General features: G+C 41.4%; 1 long non-coding RNA gene across 1 annotated transcript; it reads right to left on the reverse strand.

The window, feature by feature from the left end:
• Nucleotides 1–569: 569 nt before the first annotated feature.
• LOC125321094 lies at nucleotides 570–4,830 on the reverse strand. Its single transcript, XR_007201446.1, has 3 exons — nucleotides 4,743–4,830; nucleotides 2,357–2,443; nucleotides 570–758 (listed from the first exon to the last, which is right to left on the reverse strand). It is a non-coding gene; the product is annotated as an uncharacterized LOC125321094 (long non-coding RNA).
• Nucleotides 4,831–6,105: the final 1,275 nt, after the last annotated feature.

Here is a 6,105-nt window from a genome sequence, read left to right on the forward strand (position 1 = left end):
GACTGGGAAAGGACTTGGGCTTTCTGTTCTAATAATCACAAGTGCCAGTAACAGGACAGGATGAGAGGCTCAAACAAAAATAAATTAATTAGCAAGGACATTATTTATGCACTGGGAATTCCTAGTGTGTGTGGTGTCTGCTCTAATAACCCATGGACAAATCACCTTCCTTTGCTGTAACACCTTAGGGAGAGGGCCAGCAGAGAAATACAAATGTAAGTTCCCATCTAAAGGGAAAAGGATAAGTAGCAGCTTGAAAATCTGCAGGGAAAGGCCCTGCATATGCATAAAGAGCAGAGAGATCCATATGGACACCTGCCCCTCAGCACAGCTCCTCTTGCTCCTGGCTAGACAAGTTCCAGAGTGATCTGTACTTAATACCAACAGGATTAAGGCCCACGGGGATCTGAGCATTCCGAGCTTGCTGTTCCCAGGGCGGTGAAACAGAGGTGAGCACAGAGGTTTTAGGAGAAAAGAAAATAGGAAAAAAATAAAAAAAAAACTTTTCACAACGTTTTTTTAAAAACAAACGTAACCATGTAATTTGTCTTACATTGTAATTACTTCTCTGTTTGAGATGTTCACTATTTTCTGCCATTGTAATTTCACATACTGGATAATTAGTATCCTCTGCACAGAAACAACAGGAATGGCTGGGCTGCAGGAGAACGCTTTTATCGTGGGATGGTGCTACAATAAAATATTGTCTCATTTCTTCTCAGTGCGTGACTCAAATCCAGGTGTGCAGAGGAGTAAAACTGAAAGGCCAGAACATTAAGTTAAAAACCAAAGAAAGATAGTTTGTTGAACAGTCCAGCAGAGCAAAGAAAAGACATACGGTATAAAATTGATATGAACGTGAACATCGGTTCAAGAACTGATAGGAAGGTGAGCATGAAATTGGTGTTTTGAAACAATCCCCTGCAGATGACCCTTAGAAAAGAGCCATTGATTCCATATGGAGGTAAAAGTCTGCCTCTTTTTGCTTCTGAGGGATCAGACACAGAAGTTGAAATAACAAATCTGTGTAGAGTATTGCCTGAAATACTGATTTTCAAACACTGTCTAATGACTCAGTGAAAGAATATCACGGCTGCATCCAAATTCCGCTTCAGTTCTATGGAAGCAGAGTATGATGTGCTAGGAAACAAATATGCAGCTTCCTTTCTCAAATAAATCCATTGAGAATTATATCACAGGATTTTGAAACTGCGAAGTGAATACCTGGATATTAAGTTAGTGAGGACTTCTTTAAAGCATTTCTTATACTATCCTTTGTACCAGGCTTCAAATGATCTCACAAGACTCTGGACTAAAAGCTGTTACACATATTCTTGGAAATCATTGCCAGTTTTAGTCTGAAATAGGATAAGGAATTTAGATTTATATGCTGTGCTACTGCTTACCTGTGCAAACCACTACACCGTGTTACCGAATTTGTGTAACTTTATCCAGTATGAACATGGTAGATATTGCCAACACAAGGTAAAACCTAATGCTTCAACAGGACATGAGCTTACTATGACAACAGAAAAAATAGATGTCAAGATATGCTTGGGGAAAAAAAAATTCCATAACTTTTGAGTGATAAAATTTACATTTACAGATCTGAATGGATGCCTCACTTCTCTGACAAAGGTGCCTTTCACTGAGGTTGTTATCACATTACTCTCTATTTTAAATGGGGAAAAACACTGTTCCTCATGGAGATATCCTGTCTACTAAAAAATGGCATGGAAAACATGAAGGAGGTTATTCCTAAACAACACTATTTTTAGGCAAGAAACTACTTTTACAGTCAGTTTTCCAAAAGTAATATACAACTCAGGCACAGGGAGGCAACAGACTAGAACAGTAATTACAGCTGATCTCAGGCAAACTTGAGAAATAGTTTCTTGCATGTAGCCAAGAGGAAATAAAAATTCCTCAAATCATACCAGCCAAAAAATGGTATAATGCAGTCTCTTATGTTGTAGAATCCAAGTAGTAATATTTAAATGCAATGCCATTATCCTATTTCTAGGAAAAGAATAATTTCTAGGGTTCATTAGAATGTTATGAATTTCACTATATTGAAAATCATTTTGAATTTAAAACTGCAAACTAATTCTCAATACAAAGATAAAACCTAAAGAGGAAAAATATATTTTACAGAATCCTCCTAGAATTAATATTGGATTCTCCAAGTTCAAATTATAATAATACCATCACCAAGAGGGTCCTCAATTAACCTCATCTGACATTCCAAGCAGAATATTTTAAGGGTTGTGAAGCATGCAAATAGAAACTTCAATTAAAGACTGACTTCATACATTGGACAGCCTGTGAGAATAATGTGAAAAATTATGTAACCAACCTGGTGCTTCAGTAAACACCCACAGATGATGGAGAGGAGACTGACAAAATTGAGGATCAGCATCCTAAATCCTTTCTCAGGTAGAGCCTAGAAAGATTAAGAGCTTGTTTACTCGGGGGAGCAGGGTCTCCCTTCACATTCTTTCCATCTTGGTTTCTGCACGTTCGGATGTCCTGCATTTGCACAGCACAAGTCTCAGCATGCACTAACTGCTGAGGGAAAACAGATCCTGTGCTTCTTTTGGAACTGTGGTAGATTCAGAGTGCATTAAGTGAAAGCATGCTAAAATTCCTTCGGTGCAGCTGGGCCACAGGCAGCTCCTGCCTCTGTCTCCCTACCAGGAGCTGTTCCCTCTGGAACGCTGGGAAGTGGCCGGGGAGAGTCCTTGGCCAGGGGAAACACAACCCAGAGGTCACCTTGGTGACACCTGCCATTAATATGACTGTGCTTAGGCACAGGAGCATCGCCTGCCTGCAGTGGGACAACCACCCTGGAAGGGAAAAGGGGAAGGTTCAGGCTGCTGTGTGAGGAAATGTGGCCACAAGGCTCTCTCTTCAGGTGGCTGATTTGCTGAGGGGTCAGTGAGGGGTTTTTCTGCTCCTCTGCACTCAAGTGAGAGCCCAGCATGAATCTTTTTGCACCACTGGTATAAAACCTGTCAGCACTTGGCATAGGCAGCTCGTTAGTACCGAGAAACTGATCCAGGCTTGTGACTATTTTTCCTTCCTTTACACTTCATTTTAACTTTCCTTATGCTTCTATTAGATGTAACCAATATGAGATATTCTGACACACCTCCAGGACCTGTTTTCTCATATATCTGCTGGAGACTTGTAGCTGTTTGAAGTTTTAACCTTTCCTCAGTGACTGTGGCAGAGAAAACCCTACTTAGACTTGCTGCTTGTTGTGTGCATTTAAAATTTCCTGCTCCCACTCTATCAAAAGGGTGTTTGTATGGATTTGCCCAAGCCCTATTTTATTTCATGCATGCTGATAACCCTTTCCCCTAAATGTTCATAGCGGTGACTATTTTCCCTCTTCAAGACCAGAAACGCTGGTTAAAAAAGATTGTGAGAATGTAGTAGTTCACTGCATCTCAGCTATCCATCCTCAACTGCTCTGTTCCCCCTTCTGCCATCTGACATATATTTTCTCCTTCCATTCTTGTTTGGCTTCTCCCACCTGGAAAGCTTCTCTTACCAGAGCATTCTCAAAATGTGACTGCTGGCTCCTGCCTTTTCATGCAATTAAAAACAAAAAATAGATAAACACTGTCTCCCTACCTCCAAAAACTATTAATAGAAGTGTACTTACTGTGCACAGTGCAAACTAAGAATAGTGCTAAGTACTATATATCCTAATTAGCAGAGTACAGTAATGCTCTCATTTTAATCAATGGGTTTTGAAGTTCCAGCTTTCATGGTATGCAGTGAAGTACATTTCAGAATGCAGCACCACAGAACTCTATGGCATATTTCATAGGCATTTTCTTCCCCAATTACAAAGGGCAGAACTGCTGTAGCAGAAACGTATTTTTGAGGCTTTTTCCCAGGATAAAACTTAGCAGTGCAGCTGCAAATCAGCTCTGCATGAGAAATGCACAGACACAGGGAGCAGCGAGGCAGGAGGCTCTGGGCATCATTAACCCCTGGTGTTCTGGACAGCTATTTCAAAACACAGTTGCTGCCTCTGCGTCCTTTGTGCCTGTCCTTGAGAGGTGTGACATGAACTGTCTTGGATAGCAAATCCAAGGTGAGAAGGAGAAGAGTTCATGGCAACAGGAGGTGTAAAGGCTGCACCTTCTTTCTCTTTTCTTTATGAATTGGTGATTTTGAAATGTTGCACTCTTATGGCCCTTGTGATCCTTTCTCACCTTCAGTAGTTTCCTTTGGAAAGGAGGCTCATACAAGGAGCTTCTTTCCACATGCTTGTCTGGTTTTCCTCCTTCCCTTTCCACAATCTTTGAATGGACAGTAGCCTTTCAGCCACATTTGAAAAAGAACATAAGGCTTCAAAATTCCAGGACACTGGGGAAAATGCAGAGCTGGTGGAAGACTGAAGCATGCTGAAGGACAGGGAAGGGTGGCTCAGCCCCCAACCTTTCCTCTTTGCTGCCTCAGGCTGGGCAGGGTCTCCAGGCAGAGCTCCAAACCACTGCCACCACACTTCATGTGTGTAGAGGAGACAGCTCACTGCAGTTGGGAATATTGGGGACAGAGAGGGAAAAAAGAAGGATCTAGGGAAAAACGAGGGCTATTGCTGTGATGTGGCATGTGCAGGAGGGGTAATTGTTGAAGGAATATGGGGTTATTTAAGATTTGGGGAGTGCAAGGTGACGGGGTGCAGGGCACAGATCTTTGGGAAACCCAACCTCATTTCTACTCACAGATATGGAACAACATGGTGGTTGCAGCCTGGGTAATTTTGCACAGTTTCTTGAAGCAGCTGTATCTTCTAAATAGTTGTATCTTCCTCCCTGTGTTTTGCAAAAATAAATATCTTCTTTATTCATCAGAGACATGTATTTTATGAGGCTCATAATACTAGCTACATAAAAGAGAAAGTACATTTCTCATACGTTAGATTTTTTCATGGTTCAATAGGCTAATATTAAAACAAAATGGTATAACAGTGGGAATATAGCCCCATCACACACAATGAAAGCAGTTTTCCTCCACTTTAAAAGGGTTTTTTCAAATACCCCAGCACATTTACAAAACAGTCTGTGAATTCCTTAAGAAATAATGTAATAAAGGGTGATGAAATGCACAAGAAAATGTTACCCACAAAAAAGAAAAAAAAAAAGAAAAGGAAGGGAAATCATATCGCTCCGAATTTTTTATCATCCTCCATATAGACCACAAGAGTCTTCTCTGATTAAGTGATTAAGTGTCCAGGGAAAATGTGATTTTGAGGAGGGAGTTCCTCTTCATTTCTCAGCTCTCTTAGCTGTTCAAATGGTAGGATTCAATTATGTGAGAAGGGCAGGTACTGCCCAGCTGCTGGTAGCCTACTTAGAGCGCCGTGTCATCTGCCCTCAGCTTCCAAAACCTTCCATCATCCTCCCTAGTTTAGGTGATAGTTAAATTGCTCTTTCTTATGATTTTTATTATTTAGAAAAAGGCAGGAGAGGCTCAGCAGGGTCTCCCAGGATAAAGATTCAGTCATCTCTGTTAATGTGATCAAGGAGGTGGGAACGCCGCTATCTGTTTCACTAAAGGAAACAGGTCTGGCTTAGCAGCCAGCAGTGCATCTCGTGCTCCTGCTAATCATCCCACTGTGATTGTGACAAAGTACTAGGCCACAATAAAGTACAAGGCCAAAATTCTTACTCAAGCTGATTGGACTCTGAGCTCTGAATTGCAGAACTGAGGCCAGCAGATGGCAAGATGTTGAGTACATCCCCTCCTCCCTGCTTAACATGCAATGGTAGAGGCCAGCAATGCAATGCTGGACACTTTTTATTCAAACTAGCTTGCAAAAGCACCAAATTGTCAAATGGACAGGTCTAGGAATGGATATGCGTGAATTTTGTACCAGAATTGCAGTTTCAGAGAGGAGGATTTGCAGTACACCAAAGAAAGGAAAAAAAAAATCATCACAATGCTTATAGCCTACACACAAAAAATAGATCAGAGTGGGTGGGGAGGTGGAAGCAAGTGCACTGAGACAGATATAGTGCAGCACTGAATATGCAACTGCTAAAGGGGCCACACTTTTGTGCAAACCAAGCAGGTCACGTAGGCAGG

This window comes from Corvus hawaiiensis, chromosome 2 (genome assembly GCF_020740725.1).
Source record: "Corvus hawaiiensis isolate bCorHaw1 chromosome 2, bCorHaw1.pri.cur, whole genome shotgun sequence".
Classification (NCBI taxonomy): domain Eukaryota; kingdom Metazoa; phylum Chordata; class Aves; order Passeriformes; family Corvidae; genus Corvus; species Corvus hawaiiensis.